The 23,413-nt window shown below is 41.3% G+C and overlaps 1 protein-coding gene across 2 annotated transcripts in view; it reads right to left on the bottom strand.

Annotated features, from left to right (window-relative positions):
• hivep3b (HIVEP zinc finger 3b) overlaps positions 1 to 17,581 on the bottom strand; it is a 48,873-nt gene extending 31,292 nt beyond the window's left edge. For both annotated transcript variants that reach the window (XM_016675025.1, XM_007559629.2), the window contains exon 1: positions 17,254 to 17,581. The gene's annotated coding sequence lies outside the window, so the exon portion shown is untranslated. The remainder of the gene's footprint in view (positions 1 to 17,253) is intronic.
• Between the last annotated feature and the right edge of the window lie 5,832 nt (positions 17,582 to 23,413).

The raw sequence follows: 23,413 nt of genomic DNA, 5'->3' as shown, positions 1-23,413 counted from the left end.
GGTCTAGAAATAATCCCCCTCAAAGAAGTGCAGGTCACTAGACAAAATAGCAATGTGAAAGAAACTAGGTACATAATTAATGATTCTATTGATGGTTAATTAACTATCCCAGCCTTGACAAAACTTAAAAAATATCTAAGAAATTACATTTGAGACAACATAAGATATAAAAATACTTTAGAATAAAACCAAACTTTCAGCTGCAGTGTCACTGTTTACATTGCCCCCCCCCCTTTTTTTCTATAATTAATAATCACCTCACCATATTTCCATGTAAATTCAATGCTTCATGTACAAGTAGGCAACTAATTATTAGCTAATTACTTAGAAAACAGAGCCAAGTTTCCAGCAACTTCAAGCAGTTGGCATTCCAAGGTGACTGAATCTGCTGCCTGTGCCTCCAGCGTTCATTAGGTAAGAGGTACGGTACGCCCTGGGTGGGTCGCCAATCCATCACAGACTTTGACACAATAAGGGATGAATTAGAGCATCAATCAGAAAAGAAATACGCAAAGAGTGAAAGAGCTCATTTCACCTCCATTAAAACTCTATTTTTTTTAAAAAATGCAATAAAATGTATTTCTGTACAATTGGTCAACATGTGTGGATGATGGGCTTCAGTTGATCAGCTGATTCAGGTCTCAAGAGAAAGCATAGCTTTGGTGGATGCATACACCTAGAACTGATTAACGTCTGGGTGGATGCCGTTACAAAAACACTGCTGTTTGTCCATGTTAGGAGAGAGAATATTCAAACGGGTAAAAAAATGTTACATAGCGATAAGAACTCTGGATGTGTATTTTTGTCAAAAATTACGAGTGCTTTTAAATTGGATTGAGTGATAAATGAATAATTTCCAGGAAAGATTTTCACAAGGCAGAGTAGCCTTGATGATGAACGTGGTTAAACAAGTTTTTGACTCGGCTGTTCTGCGGCGATGTGCCAATTTTAGTTATCCAGTTTCTAGAGAAAACGGATCCCTTCACACATTATGGAACATTTCTAAGCTTATAAAAAGTTCACTTTGGTGTCAAATTCCAAACAAAATGATCAGAAACAAAATTGATGCATAATAATTAATATGAAATAATATCAAACAGGAATACATATGATTTTAAAATTTCTATTTTCCCCCGTTTCTAGCTTTCTGAAACATACTACCAAAATAAATAACAAAGAGCAATATTTCTTTGTGGTTAGAGCCGACAAAATCTTGACACGTTTTAACATTTTAAAGATGCAATATGCATGCACGCTACATCCATGCTTAGAAGCGTATCTTCTCTCGTCCCACAAAGGATAACAGCTCATGTTTGACCAGTAATGCTCCTCCTTAGGAGGTCTGGCTATGCAAAAATTACAAGTAATGAGGTCAGAAAATGCAACACCTTCAGTAGGTCAGCTACTTTGTCCAAATCTAATTTAACACAGCCCGACTCTCGAAAAAAAATTTCTAAGCTATAGAAACTCATTTAGAGAATCGTGAAAAGCTGACAAGGAAGTCATAAGGCTGAACCTGCAAAAATTTAAACAAATGGAAAGATGTGCCCTCCAGTGAGAAGTCAAAGCAAGAGGAGAAAGTCTATTTGGAATATGTCAAAAATCTAATCTGGTGCCTCACTCCTGTTCATTATCGATGCTGAATACGGGCTGCAAATCCTTCAGCTGTGCACATTGTCACAGATTACCAGTATTAGAACATATGCGGCAACGGGGGAGTTAAACGACAAGCTGTGTGCAGTGTGTGTGTGTGTGTGTGTGTGTGTAGGTGTGTGTGTTTGTTTGTAATACCTTGTGGAGACAATTTTCCTGACATATACTACGTTGTGGAGACCAATTGCTCCTTGTGGGACCAGAGCCTGGTCCCCACAAGGGGAAACCCTGTTTTTGGGTCAGGGGTCAGATTTAGGGCTAAGGTATGAATTAAGTTTTGGTTAGGGTTAGGTATGTGATGGGTGGGGTTAGGAAAAGGGTAACGGTAAGGTTTAGGCTGTAGAAATGAATGAAAGTCAATGGAAAGTCCCCACAAAGATAGCCACGCAAACATGTGTGTGTGTGTGTGTGTGCGCATGCTGCAGGCACACACATACTGTAATTGGAGCAAAACTCTGTAAACACAGAAAATTCTCTGAACACACACCAACTTATTTACAAGCAAAAACTCTTAGACCAAGACTTGAAAACCGCCAGATTTTGTGTTGCTCATTGTGGTTTGGCAGGTTGTCAATGGATGTCTGAACGGAGAACTGTGAAAGCAGTGTTTACTGATATATTTAGACATGAGAATCGGCGTGTCTTCTGTTTAAAAAGTTAGAAAGTTTTTCAGTAAAACATTTTTGGTGTTTTATTTTTAATGTGCTAAAACACACCTGAATCAAATTAACCCTTTCATGCATGAATTATGATCCTTTGTGTCAAGATTTCTTTCCAAATTGTTTGGATTTTCTTAAGGCATTAAAAAGAAGTAGGAAAAAAAATGTTATGTTAAAATATTTTATGTTTTTAGGTGATCAATTGTAATTTTCTCCAAATACAAAGTTATTTGAAAAGTGCATCAGTTGTATTGTTCTTTAGGGGTTATCTGATGTCACAATATTTTCTTTTACCTGCAAGAGTCGTCTACAGTAGAAGGAGGGACCGGGTCGGTTGGCATGCTTTTTTGTCTGTCGGCCATATTGGATTTAACAAAAATAATTTCTTGCATTTGCAGCTGATGGCCAGTAGTTGATAGTGTATTTTATGATGCATTAGTGTCCACTTCAGTGTTTTGTGTGAGTTTATAACATAAAAATCCACAAGAAGCACAAGAAAATGGCTTTTAGACAGCTGTCCACTGTAGTGACCACTATGCATGAAAGGGTTAATGGCTCGTTACATAGCTTTGCCAAACTTGAGGGTGTGCTGATGATGCAGTCTAGTGATTTTAGGTGTGTAGGAGCAGGGATGGATCTAAAAGTTGCAGGGCAGTAGACCCCTGTGCTAAACCAAAGTATAAAAGGTGTGGCAAACGAGAAACAAAACTAAATATAGCAGTCTGTTCAGAGTGACAAACTGCACAGAAGATAATCTGATAACAGAGAAGTTACACAGAAAGGTAATACACTGCATTACAGGGATTGATGAGGTGAAACCCTGATGACACCAACGAAGCGAACCGCCACTTCCACGGTTTCATCTCTTGAGCAACCGACGTCTGACTTGTTTTTTGGAGATGCTGAGAACATGACGGACCGGGCGAGGGAAAACACAGGCTACGGCCAATGAAAGAAATACTGTTACAACAGGGACAGCTCGCTCTCACAAGACCATCCATCCCACAGGCTGACAAAGACACATTATGCTTTTGCACTGACAGAAAAAGGAAAAACAAAACAAAAAAAATTGCAGTAGCATTAACCGTAACAACTTAATTCAGGATTTATAACCTTACTGCAAAGCTGGTCATAAGGCTGATATTGAAAACATGCTTCTTCACACCAAGGCAACAATGCCTTTGTGTGTTTCACACTCTTTTGCTTGGAGCGAATTGATTTCTCCACTTTACACCCGTCAACTCGCCTGTCCTCTCACAACACAGTTCTCACCAGGGCTCCTCTCTCCCATCTCCCGCCGCTGTGTAATTTGGCCACTCCCACTGTAATGGACACCCTACTCAGGGGCAATGAGTGGGAATCCAGCGCCGCCGCTGCTCTGACGCAACGATGCTCAGAAAGAATCCCAATGAGAGCTATACCCACACTGAGGCTCTCTGAAGATGGAGAAGAAGAAACGAGGAGTCTTTTGGATAACAGAGAACAGAAATAAAAGCCCACTCCGCTGCCAGGTGTGCACCAGCCTGTAGTGTCCTTGTGGCTGCAGTTGTCAGAGTGAAAAATCACGTCTTGGCCAGAGCCAGAGAAGAGCACCGCATGTCCTTCCACTATACCATCCCCCTGGCCCAGCAAGCTGTCAATCAGCTGACACCAGGGCGAAGGCAGCGCCATTAAGCATATTAAAGTTGCAGAGTGTTGATGAAAAACTGAATGCAGTGACTAAGCTGGCTTTTTCTCCCTCGTGGCGTGCTGACAGTGCAACACAGGGAAGAGGGAGGAGGCGGCAGACTACCTGGACACAAACACACTGACTGCCGATCGAGGCGGCTGACAATGACAGGATTACATAATTAAAGCAATCTAACTCCTCGGACTAAGAGGAAGAGCTTCTTACAGGAAGCTTCATATGCAATATCGCTCCATAGCTATTGTTAGAGCAGCTATGGCTAACTGATGGCACAATTCATTTCACCCAGCCCATTGAATTTTACTGCCTCGTGTCGCCAACTAATACTGAGACATGTTACAGAGCAGTAAAACCTGCTCTGTTTAAATAGCTGCAGGTTCTGTTAAAGACGAGTAAACATCACTCCAATGGAGGAGAGGATAACAGCAAGGGAAGGTTTAGGAAGAAACAAACAATTACTGGTCTGTTGTTACGTCCATGCAGCCATCTTTCTATAATACATCTTCTACTCACGAGACATTCATCCTGTCATTCATTTTCCATTCATATGTCCATCCATGTCTTCATCCAATCATGGATCCATTCGTCAATCCATTCTAAAATGTCTGGTTTTCAGTGGCTCCTTGTTGAAACCACTATTAAATGTGGAGAATTTCTTATTCATACACGTCGACTGCACAATCTCAACATTTGATTCTGGGAAAATACATATTTAAAAAAAAAAAAAAAGGCTATACATGTAAACTTTGACCAGGTTCTGCTAACCACATCGTTTACTGGAGTGAAAGTTGTTGAAGATTCATTCAAAGTTTGCCACTTTCCGGGGGCCTGAAGCACAGTCGTCCGACCTGAAAAATGATTTTTTTTTGCCAGCAAAGCTGATTAGAGGATTTTTAATCACGCTACTGTTCAGTCCAAACAAAGTGTTGCATTTTATTGCAGGCAGATTGAATTTTAGGAGCCTTTTTCTCATCAGTAAAGTTAAATCTGAAAATCCAGTGGATAGGTTGTGGGCTTCATCCATCGCCGTGGGGAGTTCAAAAACAAAGTTAGAGGAAACATAAAAGCTACAAGAAAAAAAATTAACAGGAAACTAAAACCGAAGATTTGAGATTCTATGTTTTTTATTTTTTTTTTTTTTTTTTTTTGCCACGCAAACCTTAACTATTTACCTTCTCTTAGTTTATCCTCAGCACCTTATCCATCTTTGGAAATCAAAGGCAGATGAAAACCTTGCCTTCAACATCTAGCAGCAGAAGATAAACATTTAGCCCCACGATGAGAGGCAAACTCTCCCCCCATCATCCCCTCATCATCTGTTTATTTTCTCAATTACGCTCCGTGAGTCTGTGTCAGCAACTTCGGGGGTTTTGCTCTTGCAAGAGGCGAGGTGGGGGGGCAGGGGTTTAGGGGGGAGTAGAGGGGATCCTCTCCAGGGGTGCAAAAGTTTGCAGAGAATGCATGTTGCAGACAGTGTATGTATGTGTGAGACTGTGGCACTTAAAATAATTTTTAAAATGTTCTTTTTAAAGTGTCTTTAACAGATTATCTGCATTTTCTGCAGATCACTAATCACTGAAGTGAAGGATTTCTATTTTTTTTATGTCAAACTTTTATATATGTATAAAATTGCTTGCACAGTTCTTAGTTCTTTTCAGACAACTTTAAGATTTAAACAATAAGAACTTCAATAAGAATTGATAGTCAATAATTGTACACTTCAACATATTTTTTAACATGTGTAAAAAAGAAAATCTTCATTAAAGTCTAGTGTTTGCATGGCGGCTACCAGGCTTTTCAGGCACAAAGAAGGCACTGTATGTGTCAAACCTTCAACATTTCTCTGAGAAATGAAAGTGTTCTTCAGTACCAATAATCCATTGCAAAAGTTTGACTCAGACAGAAAACACTCCAACTACTAGAAAAAGAAAGTCTGCACTTTGAGTAAGGAGTGGGTGCGGTGAAATTATCACACTAACTTCTCTTTAGTAATGGTTTTACTTTCATTCATGTTTTCTATTGTTGGGTTTTTACCACCATAGACACTTGGTTAGATTTTGGCACTATTGAGGTTTGGTTTGTAGTTCACTAAATTCAGTGTGAGCAAAGGATTGATTGTTTAAAACTGGCAAGATATACATGAATTACAATGCAAAAAATAAATAAATAAAATCTTCTTACAGTTGGACTAACTAAACTGACCGATCAGAATATCCAGTTTCAGTCTTGACCTGTCTGAAATTTGATTTTATCATTTTCCAAGTCCAGATAATTATGCATTACTGAATTAATTACTGAAAATTGGGTATGGAAATAAAGCTTTAAATTTCAGATTTTCAGCCAGTAAACGACTTCATAGTTCCTAAGTTGTGCTAAACTAAATGTTTCCTTCACAGTTTTTAAAAAAATCTGGACTGCGTTTGATCATATGGAGCTCAAAATTTAAAAAAAATGTTTGACTGAACTGAATAATTTTACTCTCGACAGTGATTATTAAAACCTAGTTCGAAATTTGTAAAAACACAAAATGGAAGTATTTCAAAACCTTTTTTCAACATTTGGATTAACTTAAATCAGACGAAAATAAGGAACCTCAGTATATGGACCAGTCAGCCCTGGACTGCATTGAACAGTTTGTAACTGACTCAATAATTTTAAAATGAAATAAAAAGTACAGGTCTGTGGATTTCTAAAAAAAAATATTCTCCTTCTTATGAAACATGTACTGTATTATATCTTCTTGTCTTGTGAACTGGATGTATATTTACTCTCCTGACATTAACAGTCTTGAAAAATAATTGATGGCTCAGATTAGCTATGAGTTATTACACTTCCTGCAATCAATGCATGAGGCCTGACTGCCTGACTCCTGCAATCTGCGTTTTGTTTCTCCTCCAACTCAATTTCTTGCTTTCAAATACCCTATTTGGACACTAAAGTTTAAAACCATCATATTGCTAAGCGCATATTTTAGAACTTCATCATTCCCCAGTAATGTTACTTTAATAGTCTCGTGTGCACAAGATGAGTTCAGACTCTTTAAAAAACATCAGACCACAAACATTTTCATCAGGATGTTACGTCAGAACATGACAGCCAGTCTGATTCTTAAAGCACAGGGGCAGCCTGTGTCCTTTCCAACCCGAGCCTCTGCAGGAAACGTGTTTGTAGGAATGCTCATGCAAATATTGACCTTCAATTAGATGAAACAGACACCCAAACTCAGGGCCCGGAATATGAAGCGATCAGCAGAAACGTTGGTCACATAAACAGCCACAGAACATGCTGTGCAAACACACACAGTGTACAGATTGTGCTCAGACACATCATGTATAAATGCATCTTCCTTTGCAGTGAACATACATCAAAATAGGAGACAAGTGCAAAACCCAAAGGCTTACTGAGCGCAGCTTTCCAACCTCAGACAGGATGTCAGCAGAGCATCAGGACCAACACGAAACCACAACAATGATCACACGTTTCTTTTGTAGCAAAAACGGATGAAAATCTGTGGAGTTTGTCTGCTTTTTCAGGGAGGAAATTAAAAAAACAATAAGAGCTTCCACCCTGATGGCAGTCGACCACACAGCTGGATAGCTAACAGCATATAAAAAGAGGTGATGGGCTGCACGGTGGCGCAGTTGGTAGCACCGTTGCCTTGCAGCATAAAGGTCACAGGTTGGATTCCTGGGGTCTTTCTGAATGTTCTCCCTGTGCATGGGTGGGTTCTCTCCGGGTACTCCAGCTTCCTCCCATAGTCCAAAAACATGACTGTCAGGTTAATTGATCTCTCTATATTCTCCTTAGGTGTGAATGTGTGTGTGCATTGCTGTTTGTACTGTCTGTCTCTGTGTTGCCCTGCGATGGACTGGCGACCTGCTCAGGGTGACCCCGCCTCTCGCCCGTTGACAGCTGGATATAGACACCAGTGACCCTCCTGACCGCAATGGGATAAGGGTGTAAGAAAATGGATGGATGGATAAAAAAGAGGTGTTCTTCTCTAGGCCTTCACTGACAATGTTGGGCCACACTTTCTACAAGAGCCAAAAACATATGAACATCCATCCATCCATCCATTTTCTGAACACCCTTGTCCCTCAGTGGGGTCGGGAGGGGTGCTGGTGCCTATCTCCAGCTAACGTTCCGGGCGAGAGGCGGGGTACACCCTGGACAGGTCGCCAGTCTGTCGCAGGGCAAACATATGAACATACCTAGGAAAATTATTTATACTTCTTGTACAGCTCCAATGATTATATATTTTTTTAAGGGTTTCCCTTCATTTGCTGATTGCACAGGGCTCTATTTATGGGTATCAGATTAAAGGGGACTGAATACAAATGCATGCCACACTTTTCAGAATTTCTATTTTCACAAGTAATTATAATTTACCCTCACTTTACAGTTATTAGCTATTGTCGCATCAAGTTGCAATGACATATGCAAAAGTCAGGAGCTGTAATGAGACAAAATGCCTTTAAAAAGGGGAAGGAAAATGACCACCTTTGCCGGGCAGTGTACATGCAAGTCCAAGCATTAAGGATAAAACTTTAACGCCATAATATCCTGTGAGTCAACAGATCAGACTGCAGTCTCGCCCCCGAAAAAATAACAAGAAGCTGGCCTCTGAGCTCCCTGTAAGCCTCCACACTTCAGAGCCCGAAGGCCCCACAGGTAAGAGACTGTTCCTCAAGGCTGAACATGGCACGCAGCAGACTGCCAGTACCAAGAGTCAGACAAAACAAATCTGGATTTTATTGAAGGCTGCTCCACGGATTTCTCAGGGCTTTTAAAAACGTACAGCCGAAGGAGGGGGCGGTGAGCTGCTGGTTTTGGATCCGTGGGGTTAGTTCAGCCTCCCTGCCTCAGCGACAGAAGCTCGGCTGGGGTGGGGAGGAGAGGGGAGGGGGGATTGCACCGGAGCATCGCCTGCCGCCTTGATTTGCTCGGCAGATCCGCAGCAAGGTTGGGAGGATTTCTACTCCGAAAGCTCTCTTAGCCTCCCACAGAGCAGAAATCCCCTCCAATCCTCACTTGCAGTTTCTGCAGGGGTACCGTAACACGCTGAAACATACGGCTCCTTCAGAGAGAGAGAGAGAGAGAGAGAGAGAGAAGTGGAGTGGAGCTGGACTTTGAAGAAGCTAAACAAAAATAAACATCTTTAAATTTAAACAATACAATCAGAACTCCTGCCTCTTTCTCGCCTTTGTTAAGCAGTTCTGCAGGCACCGCCACCGCCGTGTTAATGCTATAAAACCAAACAGATGAAGATCCTAATGGATGATGCAGCCAGGGGATTTCAGGGAAGTTAGACCAAAGGTAAACAGCTGCCCTCTTTGCAGGTGTTTGCTTAATGAGCACAGATTAAGGTTGTGAAGAAGCATCTGGAGACTGTGATCTGCATAGAGACCCTGTCTGTCAAAGGGCGTGGTCCGAGAGGTGCCATGGGACCCAGAGCAGGAATGCTTGAGATTTAGAAGAGGAAGTGATATCCTGTTCTGAAAAATAATACCTCCTCTGCATCACCAGGCAGAACAAAAGACTGCATCTTCCATGACAATGTGCAGCCCTGCAAGGTTACAGAGCTTTACTAAAGTTTTAACACCCTTTTGAGCCTGTCCATGATTTTTTTTCTTTTCGTGTTACAGGGAAACAACTTTTGACGTGCAGCTCATAGGAGTTTCATCAACAGAAATTAAATCCAGTTAAAACAACTTTGTGCAGCAATTATCTAATAACCGCCTCGAACCAAGTTATTTGTGGAACCACCTTTAGCTGCAATTCCAGCTGAAAGTCTTCAGGGTATGTCTCCACTACTAAATCTTTGTTTAATTGATCTTTGTAAAATATGTGAAGCTCAGCCTAAGCAAATAGATCATGTTGAGCTGATAGCATCTCTGGGTGACAGTTTTCAAGCCTTGCCACAAATTCTCAATTTGGTTCATTTTGCCTTAGGGTTGTTGACCTGCTGGAGGGTATATGTGAACCTCAAACTCAAGTTTTTTTTTGTAGGTAATAAACTCCTTGGAGCAGTCACATGTGCTTTACTCATGGTTGGGTTCCAACCATGACTTTTTATGGCTTTACTTTAACAGTGGCTGTGTTCTTGCCATTCTTGCATAAAGACCAGATTCGTGGTGTGCATGATAAATAGAGGTCATGTACATAATCGTGGATCCCTGTTGCTCCTTCAGAGTTACCATTGGTCTCTGGCTGCCTCTTGTTTCACTCCATTCCTTGGCCTGTCGGCATCCATGTCTTGATCGGTTCACAGTATTAATTTCCATTTTGGGACGATGGATTGAACAGTGCTGTGTGAGAACGCTTGGGATGTTGTTTTATCGCCTAATGTTGCTTTAAACTGCTCCACAATTTAACCTCCGACCTATCTGGTTTGTTCTTTAAAGTCATCATGATGCATACCGCACTTTATTTATTTTTTAATTTATAAACAACACACATCAGTTTCCTTCCACTTCACAGTTATACACCATTTTATGCTGGTCTATGATATAAAACCACAATAAAAATAAATTAATAAAATTGTGTTAATCCCATTCAAAAGGCACTATAATTGGCTCTTTCAAAAAAATTATTCTGAAACTCTTTAAAAACTTTGACTTTTCGTGTCCTCGTGAGTTCCCGCCACCCTCAAGTTTCGCAAATCTCACAAGTGATATCGTGACCTATCCCTTTCCAAACATACCTGCGGTGTTCAGCGCAGAGGCTGACAGTCACACAACAACAAAAACAATTTCACAACGCCAGCCAATGTGCAAAAACGTGCCCTCAGTGTTGCCATAAGAAGAAAACAGAGGGATTACAAGACATACACAAGAGAACAATGCAAAATATAAATCAGGCAACAATTGCATAACTTATGGGCTGGTGAAAAAGTTGGCACTTCTCTGATGTAACAAACATGCGGCCTGTTTTGGAGAGCGAGTGCCATCACAAACGGCAAACTCGCTAACATTCCAGCCGGGTACCGACTGTGCAAGACTAGGTAATGATTAACTCTTATGAAGGGAGTGTGTGTGAATGAACAGCCGTCCGTTTTTTTTTTTTGTTTTGTTTTTTTATGAGCTCCTCTATCCTGCAGAACATGCGCTGCTACATATATCGTTGTGTGCATTCATAGTTACATAACCCTGGGCAAATACGCATGGTAGCAGGCCAGGCATCCGAGCTGGACCACACATCCAGACACCGGCCCATGGCACACACACTGAAACTTAATCTGCAGTTCAAGAGGCAGCCAACACCCTGGGCTGAGCAAGAGGCGAACAGAAAACTGAACCCCCCCCGCACCTCCAACAACTACACACACCCTGACACAATTTGATACAAATATCCTACACACAAACCTCCACCGGTCTTAATAAAGCACCAGCTCGGAGCACCCTGCATGCCTAGGAATAAGATTATTAGGCTAGTGGGACACTTGTGTGTCTGCCAGAATGGCACTCTTGGCCTCCGCTCTGCACTGTGTGCTCGTGTAAATGTGTATCCAATGTCTTGTTCCTGGTTCAGTCCGGTCTCCCAGCACAACAGTGGGTCTATTCTTCAACAGCGCTTTACCGAAAAGGATTAATTAGCGACAGCATGGACATCAAAAGGTTTCGGCCTGCCACCAAGAGGGATTTTATGACTTAGGTGTGTGTCACTGTTTTCTTTTATATATATATATTTATATATATATATATATATATATATATATATATATATATATATATATATATATACATTGCCATCATTCTTACTGAGCCTCTGACACCGAATGAAAACTTCAACAGGCTCACACATGCCATTTAGCACTTTGAAGAATGTGTGGAGCAAATAATGAACAGCAGGATATTAATATTACATGTTAAAAGAGAGACTACACTTCTGCATCAAGAATTCAGACAAATAAGAACAGATGAATTGCTGACTCTTTGCCCCAGTCTGATCATTAGTAGCTTTTTTACAGTCATAATGGGAGTCATGTCTGACTATCTGCTCCAAATACAGCCCCATCCTTCCCAGGGGCTGTATTTGTAAAGTATTTGCAATTCTTTACATTTGAGTCATCAGGCTTCACATCCAACCCCCATTTACTATTAAAGGCTTTGAAGAAAAGTACTCATACCCCTTGGTGATTTATTTATTTATTTTTATTTTTTACATTTTCAAGAAACACTTCTGTTCCGCAAATACACCTGAATGGGTTTTTGGGGGTGTATTACGGACATTTCTCCATATCTAGAGAGTAAACGTGCTCATTCTTTGTTGTAAAATAAAATACAAACATGTAGACTGAACAGAGAGGCTCTGTAAGGATACATTTTCAAGTCTTCCTACACATGATGATTTGGTTCCAAATTATCTTCCCATCGACGCTGACTAGCTTCTCTCTCCCTGCTGATGAAAAGCAGCCGTACAGAATGATGCAGCCACCACTGTGTTTCATAATGGGACAGTGTGTGCAGGGTTAGTTTTTCACCACGCAATATTTGCATGTAGGCAAAAAAGTCTAAAGGAGAGATTTTATGTATTTTCCTAGCACATAGTGGCATTTTATAGCACAGTCAAGTAACTGTGTTGCCTTCAGTTGTTAAAAAAGATTCTGTATCTATCAACAATGACTTAAAAAGAAAATTGACTTTGTAATCTTACGGCTTGAAATTGGCCTGTCTCTTTAAGAAGCTGCTCCTCTTTCCGACTTTCCGCCTTCAGCAAGTGATCGCGACAATGCTCCTCCGGGATGTCATTTGCTACTGTTCTTAGGAGCGTTTCACTGAGAAGTAGTTTAGGTTCAATAAGTTCTGCTGACTTGCAGTCCCGGCAGGTGTTTGCTAATTGGTGCTGCCACTAGTCTTGTGGAGCTCAGTGGGGAAGGTGCGGCTGAGGAGTACTCTGTGAGACGAAGCTCGGTTGAAAACTGCAGCTCTGAGGAGGAGCTGTGTGGAAATAGATGGTGCTTTGTGGAAGCAAGCATTCAGGCAGCCCCCAAAATACTTTCACAGAAAATTCAAGGATTTCGCAAGCATCCAGGGAAGAATCAAAGCAACACTCCAGGTAAGGTTTCTGATGATGGAATGGCATTAAAACATGACATAAAACTCAAAAAATGCCTCATGTGGTTCATGTGGGTCCACGTGTTTGTCACTTCTTCTACGTTGCTTTCATTTCTTCCATTCCATTTGCATTAAATTCCAGATTTGTTTGATTTTTTTGACTGCATGACTGACAGCTGTTCCTCTAAGGACATCTCTGGATCTGGATCTCTGCAGCTCCTCCAGAGTTCACCTCCTGGATGTTCCTCTAATTAATGCAGCCACGGTAGACTACGCTCTAGCACACAGTTTTAGATGATGGACTGAACAGTGACTACTGTTGCAAGACACTTTACAAGACCTGTTTTGATCTGTAGCTACTAGTGGCAGTGGGAAAAAAGTCAAATAACAACAGATGGGCATGTCTGGCTGAATCATGCACTAATCAGTCATGACAGACTTCTGTTTTCATTAAGCTACACCTGAGAAATTTCGTTGTGCAAGTTTCTGCAGCAGTAAATACCAGTGCAGTTTGTAATGAAACTGTCGCTGCCAAGCTGTTGACTGACGGGTTCGTATGAACGATCAAGTTTAGTCCCAGCTTTTAACGTTAGCAGTTGTTCTTACAGAGCATCCCGCTTTTATTTCAGCCACGCTACAAAGTAGTAAAACAAACTTCAAAGTAAGCCCGGCAGAAAAGTTTTAACTTCCATCTCTGTCAGCCATAAAAATAATAGCAGCAGCTGCTGGGTCAAAGTATACGAGCAGGATCCATTCAGGCTATTATACAATCTTTCCTATTTGCATGGAAATGGAGAAGTGGGCCCACCCCGCCCTCCCCCCGGGACTCCCAAGTGTCTTTCTTCAGCCAGCAGCACAAGTAGTGGTGGCCCAGGCCGAAGAAGAGCACTGCAAGGCTGCTGCTTAGTGCTGATTCAATAAGCAATAATTACATGTTGGTTTCTCTCCATTCGTGGCCCTTCAACGTTACACTCAGTATGTTTTGGTCTGTGGGTTAAACTATGACAGTAAGGGACACGAAGGGAGAAAATGACACGGCAGCATCACTGGTGGTTGTATTAGTTTCGCTTTTAAAAGGTACGAGCTTGTGACATTGTTCCAAGGAGAAACTGGATTTAACTTGCACTGTTTTTACATAAACTTAGACAAACACTTTGTGTGGTTAACTTGATCAACAGAATTAGAGATAAAAAAAAATTGACATTTTAAGTCTAAAGGTTGTGCTTTAGAACCGAGTTGCAAGAGTAATTTTTTTTTCCCCATCAGTGACCAAAAGATGAACTGATAACCTAAACAAAACATATCCAAATCATAGCTCTACCACCACTGTGCTTTACAGATGGGAGAGGGTTCTTATCCAAAAAGGAAGTCTTATTCTGCTCTCCAAGCTGTTATAAGTTATACCAACATAATTTCATCTGATTTGTCCCTCTTCCAGCTAACCTTGCTAGATCACATGATCTTTGGCTTTGTCCTTGGTCCTCCAACCTGGCAACCCACTGTTTGTCACTGTCCTGTGTGTGAAAAACGAAACACTGGCGAAGCCAAAGTCAAAGACGCTTTTAGTCATTCCTGAAGTTAGCCTGTCTTCACATGTGACCACACAAATTATGACGCATCTTTCCCTGGAAGTAAACATTTCTCTTCCACCATACCATGGAAGTCTTAGTTTCCCTTCTTTTAATCCTAATATCATACTCAGTGTGCCCACAAGAGTATCTAAACTTTTTGGAAATGTCTCAGTAATTCTTTCCAGCCAAATAAACGTCAACACCCCACCCCATCTCTAAGGGAGAACATATTTTGTGTGCATTCTGATAAGTGAACCATCAATATGATGTGTAGCTGTACATTCAAGCTTTTCAAATAAAACAATCTACAGGTCACATCTGAAAACAATCAACTAATCTTACCATCAAATTATCTCACAATATCAGATGGTCAATTATGATATTACCCAGTGCCGGCCCAAGTTATAAGTGAACTAAGCTTCTGCGTAGGATCCCGAAATCAACAGGTAACCACTTGAATTATGGTTTACAAATAGATTATCCTTGTGGTAATCGTGCAAAACAAAAACACGTAAAATGTTTTTTTTTCTGAGTAAAACATTTTGTTGTTGGACAGGTATATATTTTCGAAATAGTCTAAATGTTTTTCTGCTCCATGTTTTTAGATTCTTAACATCCCCTCAGTTTATATCATGTCAATAGTGCCACTCTATCTGTATAAACCAGAGCTATTAACCATATATAATTAGTTATTTTTCAACTCAATGCTAAAATCTTATTTAATTTATACATAATTTGGGTGGCACATAACTTTACTTTCTAGTTAAAAATAACAATAAAGGTAGCGATGGGTGTCCAAAAAAGCGGAACTTCATCAGGACGACTGTGTGAGTCAAAAATGTAACATTCATATAAATAAATGCAACTTGTTTACACACAGGGAGATTGTTTCTAACAATTGCGGCTTGCAGCTAATAAAAAGCCCAAATCAAACCTACTGCATAACACCAACAAGATTTTTACTAGATAAACGTCAAGCTAATGTCATGTTAAGGCTTACACAACCAGAGAAAAATGTGCTGTCTTTACAGTTGTCAGTAACTCTGTGCACAAAGAGTATATACGTCACTAAAGGTCATTGCTAAAAAGGTTGGATGTTCAAAGGGTTCAGTATCAAAGAACATGGAAAGTTGAGTGGAAGCAAAACAGCGTGGGAGAAAAAAGTGTGGTCACAGTCGTGGCAGGACGCTTGACCACATCCATGTGAGGGTTGGGAAGAAGAGACTTTTCAAAAGGTTGGGAGAGATTCACAGGGAGTGGACTGTGGCTGAAGTCATGAGTAAAGAGCCGTCACACACATGCAGGAGACGTGCTGCAACTGCATTCCAGGTGCTAAGCCTTGAACCGGGGACAATGTCAGAATAGTCTCACCTGGGGAAAACGGACAGGATTTGTATTACTTTTATTATGAAAGTAAACTCTAGCGCAATCTTATAGTTTGGATTAAGAGTGGAGAGGCGCAGAATCCACTTGGCTTTACGTCCAACTTCAATGTGTAAAATTCATATAAATAAATGCAACTTGATATACTCTCTTGACCTAAACCCAACAGAGAACCAATGGAGTCTTGTCATGAGCAAAATGAGCGATAACAGACCTAATGAAGGAAGCTCCTAAAAAAAAGCTTCCTTAGCAATTCAGCAGAGCCACAGGGTGTTAACTCCATCAATGCAAAAGGAAAACCCACCAAAACCTGAGTGCACATATTGTACATGCTTTTTAGTAGGCAGACATCTCAAGATACAAAATCCTTTTTTTACTAGTAACTATAACATTTTCTGAAAAATTGCAATTTCGGGTTTTCATTAGCAGTAGGTAAGCAAGCAAGTAAATATAACCATGTGTAATCCAAATCACTTTGAGTGCTGAAATAAAAGGAACTTTTCAATGACATTGTAATTTATTTAGATGCTCAATAAACAAATTATTCTCACTGCTTTTAAAACGTGTTTGCAAATCTGTTCACATAAAGCTTTATTTCTGGGGTTTAGTCTTGAAAATCCTCCCTGGAGGTTCATTTGCATGCTCAACAAGTCCAGCAAAAGCAACACCGTTATCTCATAATGTAAAGAGAAACCAAAACCAAAGGCTTAGCCCATCTACACTACAAGGGCAGACCAGCAGAGTGGAAGCATGATGTCATCCTGTACAAATCCACAAAGTGACGTTACAGCCCTCTTTGGACAACCTCACAGGCTGGACCATCTGGATCTGCTTCTTCACACGCGCAGACATACGATCCGCTGCTTTCCTCAGCTGGGATCTTAAGAAGACCGAGCAGGGCGAGTGAAGGTCCATGGTGAGACATGTGCTGTCATCTATACGCTCAGCACCCTGAGCCGCTACCCAAGCTGCCCGAAATCCAGCTGACCTGCTGCCCCTGCCTGCTGCCAAACTCGTCTGCATGCAGCATATGTTAAAACAACCAATCAACAAAACAAACCCGCTACAATCAGTCCACGCAGCTCAACTTTGACACACAATCAAGCAGAGGAAAGTAAAGGGTGGGATCTGCTCTCAACTTCTCACCCCTCTCTCTTTCTCTCTCTCTGTCTTTCTCTGGCGGCCACCGCAGCACAACCGAAACCAACTCCCGCACAGGCAGAAACATTTAGGTTAATATTTACCAGCTCGCTACGGTGTGCGCGCTGCAGCCGTCTATCCCGAAGCGAAGGGGCCAGAGGTCCGCATTTCCTGGGTTGAGATGCGCCGGACGCGGCGGCTGTGGGGCGCTGCTGTGGACGCAGAGTCGCGTTGCTGTCGGTTGTGCTGGGGCGTGGGGGGCCCGCTGCTGCTGCCGCTGCTGCTGCCGCTGCTGCTGCTGCTGTGTCAGACCGGACGGCGATGCCACGTTCAGCTGATCGCCACAACAAAACAACATCTCGCCCTACGCATCACACGCTCCGCGCTCCCCGCACCACCCCGCACGGCAGCTCCCGCTGTGCGCCGCCCTCCTGTCAGCCTCCACCAGTGGACTGGCGCGCCTCATGAATAACCATGAGCTGGCGGCGGAGGCCATTGGCTGGCGGCAGCACTTCCTGGTTCAGACTATTGCAATTAGCAGGGAGAACTCGGCGTAGTGGGCTCAGGAGTTTTCACACTAGCTGGGTTTGAGGAGGACTCAAGGCGTTTTAATTTACACCTGCGGTTTTTACAGTTTACACGCGCTTTGTTTGTGAACACGACGTGAGAAACTGGAGCTAAAACGGCAGTGGATTAAATTATAAGTAATCAATTCTTCTGGAGGACTGAGGACTTTCCTCTCACTCTCAAACAATCCCCCCCATCTCCTGTTGGTAGAGCTGAACAGTAAATGTTGAATAAATTATAATTTCAATATTAGTGCCGTGATATTAACACCAAAGGTCTGCTTTTAAATGCAGTCACTTTTTGTTTCTATATTGCAAGTATTATGAACTTGCTCCTTGCCAACTAGTTATATTTCCAGATGGAGTTTCACCAAATGAAGTGTCCTGACTTGACATGATGATGATGATGATGATGATGATGATGATGATGATGATGATGATGATGGTGAAAACAGGAGGAAAATGTGCATTTATGGCTACAGGTGATCAGTATTCAACACTCACCTGTGATGCGTGATTTTTAAATACTTTTGAGGATATTGTGTTTCATAAATGCGACATTTGAGACAAGAGTTGCTCTTGGTCACTTCACAGTGCCTACATACTTCCACATTTCACTCTTGCTACTTTTCAACTTAAATCATTGTATGGCAGTTTAGTTTTCTTTTATGACGCATTTTTAGAAATTATGAAACTTAATTGTCATGAACTTGTTAAGATCCTACATAACTGAATTGATTTGTGTGACTAAGAACTAAACTAAGATAATATTAAGCAAATTTCTGGAATCCTTCACTCACACATCTCCAACAGAAGACTGTAGATTTTTCTGAAAATGTCTTATTTGCACAATGTTCATACTGATTATTAATATAAGTGACATAATACCAAGTATGTAGTAAAAGCAAACCTATATTTCTTACTTCATGGGGCAGGAAACAGAGTCGTCTGCAGAGGAAGCTTTATTTCCCACTTTGACAATTGACAAATTGAAATTATTTTCTGTACTTTCCTCATAGTTTTATGTACAGAAACATAATTACATTTACAATAAGGATGTTACTTGGACTTGTTTTGGTTTAATTAGGCGTCATAATCTCTCATATTTTACAAGTCAACTGGCCTACTTAGGGGTCCCAACCAAAATGTGTGGCATTATTGTGTCTTAAACAAGAAAATGTTTGGAATTATGAGCATTTTTATGAATATTTGTCTCAATTATTCATAAAAAGACTTAACAATAAGGGAGTAAAATCTCAAATGCCGTGTTTTTACATTATCGGTATGAAAAGAATTAAGGGAAAGTGATAAAATGTGGGCACAAAACCGACAACGGTCAATGAGTAATTCATTTATGTGTTTTTATGTTCATTTTTGTCCTCATTAATGGGGCTTTTACTCTCAGCCCCATTTTCATAAACAGCCTAATAAAAATAATCAGATTCTTTTGTGGCTTTTGGGGCCCATAGTTGACACTCCAGTTGCACAGTTTTAATATTTTCAGCAGAGTAACATGAGTGGAAAGATTTTCCACACATCTCTCGCCTCATTGTGTCTCATTTTGACCCACTCCTTTGTCCTTCTAATACCTGAGGGACAAGGAGAGTGGTGTTGAGGGTCAGGTATAGCAAAGGTCACCGAGAGACGTGGCCTTGACTGGTGTTGAGCAGATCAAACGGATCCCTGAGGCCCAGCAGGCAGCAAAGGACAGGGGCGGCCAGCACACCTCAAAGATCTCCTATGAGGTGAGCAGTAACCTAAAATCCAGCGTGACGTTTATCATACGAGAGAACGTGATGTAGGATAAATCACGCGCGTGAGGATTTATGTGCTTAGCGTAACTTTTCTGCCTCCCATTTTCCGAGCTGTCTCCGCATCTGCATCCAGCACTCTTTAACTCTTTTGTTCTCAGTGCGGAGAGCAGCGCTGCAGCAGAGAGGAAGGGGAAGGAGAGGAAAGGAAAGGAGGAGAGGGGTGGGGTGTGGAAAAAGAGGGGAGGACAGAGGAGCAAAGAAATACAAGCGGGAGGAAGCGAGAGACAGAGGAGGAGACAGCGAGAAGAGCGCAGAGCCACGCCGTGGTGTGAGCGCTCTGCGCTGCTACAGTATGACTCTGACAGGCTTATGTAACCAGACTGGCCTGGCATTTGGCTCACAGCAGACGCCGGCTGCGCTGACTGTTATATAACTGCATTAGCTACTGCTCTGAGCTGAGCAGAGAGCATGCGCACTGGGGAGCTCTACTGACACACACACAGAAATACACACAAACAAACTTTCAGGCTACACTGCAAAACAATCTGGAGAACAACTGCAAAAAAAAAAAAAAAAAAAAAAACATAGCAAGGTTTTCAGTAGATAATAATGCAAGGCTTTGTAAAAGAATATATCTGCAGCTTATGTAGGTATTCAACCCTCTTTATTCTGATGTACCTAAATTAAATCCAACAAAACCAATTGCTGTTAGTAGTCTCTTAGTTGGTGGATCTTTTTATGTAATTTAAACTCAGTGTAAATCGAGTATTTCTAAGGAGAGATTCAAGGAAGCAGCTGAAGGCTCAGAGTATCTCTGGAGGAGCTGCAGAGATCCACAGCTCAGTTGGGAAAATCTGTCAACAAGACAACTATGAGTTGTGCTCTCCACAAAGCTGGCATTTATATAAGATGATAAATCCTTTGGGTTTTGACAAAAAAATAATAATCAAAAAAATAAAATAATAATAATAATAATAATAATAATAATAATAATAATAATAATAATAATAATAATAATAATAATAATAATTGAAAATTCTGCTTCTCACTTTGCCCCAAACATGTGGAAGAAAGAGAGTCTGGTCAGATAAGAATAAAACAGATTTTCTGTTTAACACCATGCCATGTGTTAAACATGGTTGTGGTGGCTTTGCGCTTTTCCTCAGCAAAGACAGGGAAGCGAGTCAGAGTTGATGGGAAGAAAGGTGGAACTAAATATGGAGCAATCCTGGAAGAAAACCTGTTGGAGGAGGCAAAAGACTTCAGACTGAGGATGTTCACTTTCATCTGTACGAACCTTCTTCCGCTTCATTGTTTTTCCCAACTCCGCATTTGCCTGTCACAGACACCCAGTCAAGACCTCTGACGTTTGTGGTTGCAAAGGGAAAAAGTTTAAGAGGCAGGAAGACTTATGCGAGGCTTCGCGCAAACGTACAATATAAGTTTGTTGCCACGTCGCAATTACCGCAGAAAAAAAACTCCACCATCGGTCTTGTCAACCATCAGCATCTGTGCATCCCATCATCCAGCAACAAGTTTCCCATCATGGAAAGCCTAATTGGGGCTTAATGTTGGGTGAATGTTTCCAGTGCACATGCAATATGCCAGCAGGGCCCAAACCCAATTAACTCCCCTGCATGCAGAATATAATTTAATGGGGCCTGGATTCAACTCTTTAAACCTAATTACACCTCAGACAGGCATCTCAAGTCGGTGTGGCGGGGTGGTCAGGGAAACACGCTCCCTTCCCAAAACGACATGCACCTAGAGCAGCGTCACAGCAGCGTTTCGGCTCATTTATCTCAGCGTAAAGTCAGAAACAAAGATATTACAGTAATCTATCTGTTTTACTGTAGAGGAGGGGTTTATTCCTGACAAATGCAACATGCAGATAACGCTGACATTTACCAGCTAATGTGAGAAAATGAAAGCGGGGATTAAGGTCAGACCGAACCCTGCAAGTGATAACAATTGTCTTAGTCAATCTGCAATTAAAAATCCCAGGACGCCTAACCAAGCGCGGCTGCACAGTCGCACTAAGTGGCTCATAATCGACACATTACAGCCTCTGATCTCTTATTACAGCGACAAATTGCATCCGAGGACGGGAGAGGAAACGAAGGCAGGATTTATGACGCTGGAGCCAGCAGCCAAAGACCGAGAGCACCTTAAATCTATCCCTGCGAGAAAAGAAAAAAACTGTTTGAGTTTGCGTTTGTGCACCTGAAGTTAACGGGGAGGAATAAAAGAGAGATTTATGATGATCGGCTAATTTTGTTCTCAGACGCTGCTGGCTGCGTTCACAGGCGGTCCACATTTTTCAGACGCCCGAGTTCAGGGCAGAGTTCTTCAGTTTTATGAAACTCAGTCGGATCCTTCTGAAACTCTAAGTTGGAGCTAAAAACAATTAAGATTAAAAAAAAAAAATCATCCGAGATTTCAAATAAACGCTGCATGTCTGCTCCTGCTGAGGAGCTGCATTAAATCTTAATAGTAGCCAGTTTGCTGCAGATGCCTGGGAGCAGAGACGGTGGCAGCACAAGACTCAGCAGGCCCCTTTTCCACACGAGCCTGGTGGGTGAGTGTATCGCCATGCTGTGCAGCACGTTGCTGAGTCCGAGAAGGGCATCTGAGTTCACAAGCACGACGACATGTTTCACCACCATGTTTCATCATGACACAACCATGTAGTTTGCCCCATTTTTTTTGTCTTGTCTCTCAATGCACATTTAAGTTAAATATAGGATGTTTTTCTTGCAGTTCTATTTTTTCTTGTTTTTTTTTTATTTTTATTTTTTAGCTTACATTAGAAATGTAAGCAAAAACAAAGATGTATGGATTGCAAGCTGAGCGACTGCAGCAGACAAACGTGCTGCTGTTTTTCTTATACAAAGTGGTGTAGATTTCAACAGGAAATAAAAAAGATTACAGGACTATCATATAAATTCACATGTCTCTAACCTTTTCATTTGAATTTAATTCAACTCAAATTTATAAATAAACATGCTGATTTTTTATGAGCTTTCTAAACGTGGAAAAAGTGGGACTTCAATCATTCTGCATTTTTAGAAGAAATAAAAACTGATATTTCTGTGTCAAGAGAAAGATCCTGAATCGTTGCTCTGTCAGAATCATGTTTTCTACAATAAGATATTATCATCTGGATGCATTTTTAAGGAATTCAGGGGAAAAAAAATCAATTAAATTTACTTTGCATTATGAACATCTTCATGTTACATTAACATTCAGGGGACTGTTTCCAGTCTAGTTTGGTGCAAATTAAACCACTTGTGACCTTAGAGCTCCACAGATCCCCCACAAATGTTTGTTCTGCAGCGACACAACAAATAACTGCTGGATATTTTTAGCACTTCTTATGAAAGCAAACAAAGACAAAAAAAACCCAAATACACTGAGTGTTTAGGTTCAATTTTGAGGGGCAGTTCCAGGCAAAGTGCTACAGCGGTCATGGGTGGCCAAAGTGTGGCATGCAGGCTATTTGTGGCGCTTCGGAAAGACTTTGTGTGACCACGACCACAACTTAAGTATGTCACAAACTTGGCCAACCGGCACAGGTGTTTGCACTGAAATACAGCCAGTATTTTAGAAGAAGTGTCCCTTTCTGTCGTTGAACTGCAATTGTTTCTTAATCAACTGCAAGAACACACTTTTGTGTAATCTTCTGCAAAGCCTCCATCGCCTCTTAGGATTAAAAATAAAATCAGGTTTTGGTCGCAACTAAGCTGTGACACAACAGATAAAATCAGGATTGTAATTGATAGGTTGAGAGAGAGGTGGAGCAACGTGAGGGTGCAAGTCCAGTGGATGTGGCATGGTTTAGAGTCAGGAGCAGCCAAAACCAACACGTTCTGTCTCCCACGTAAGCATGAAGGAATCGCCTCGCACGCTCTCCAACCCGAGGCTCTGATTCAGAAGCAGTAGGG

The sequence above is a fragment of the Poecilia formosa genome, unplaced genomic scaffold, assembly GCF_000485575.1.
Source record: "Poecilia formosa unplaced genomic scaffold, Poecilia_formosa-5.1.2 Scaffold105, whole genome shotgun sequence".
NCBI classification, from domain to species: domain Eukaryota; kingdom Metazoa; phylum Chordata; class Actinopteri; order Cyprinodontiformes; family Poeciliidae; genus Poecilia; species Poecilia formosa.
This window is presented reverse-complemented; position numbering and strand designations above follow the sequence as displayed.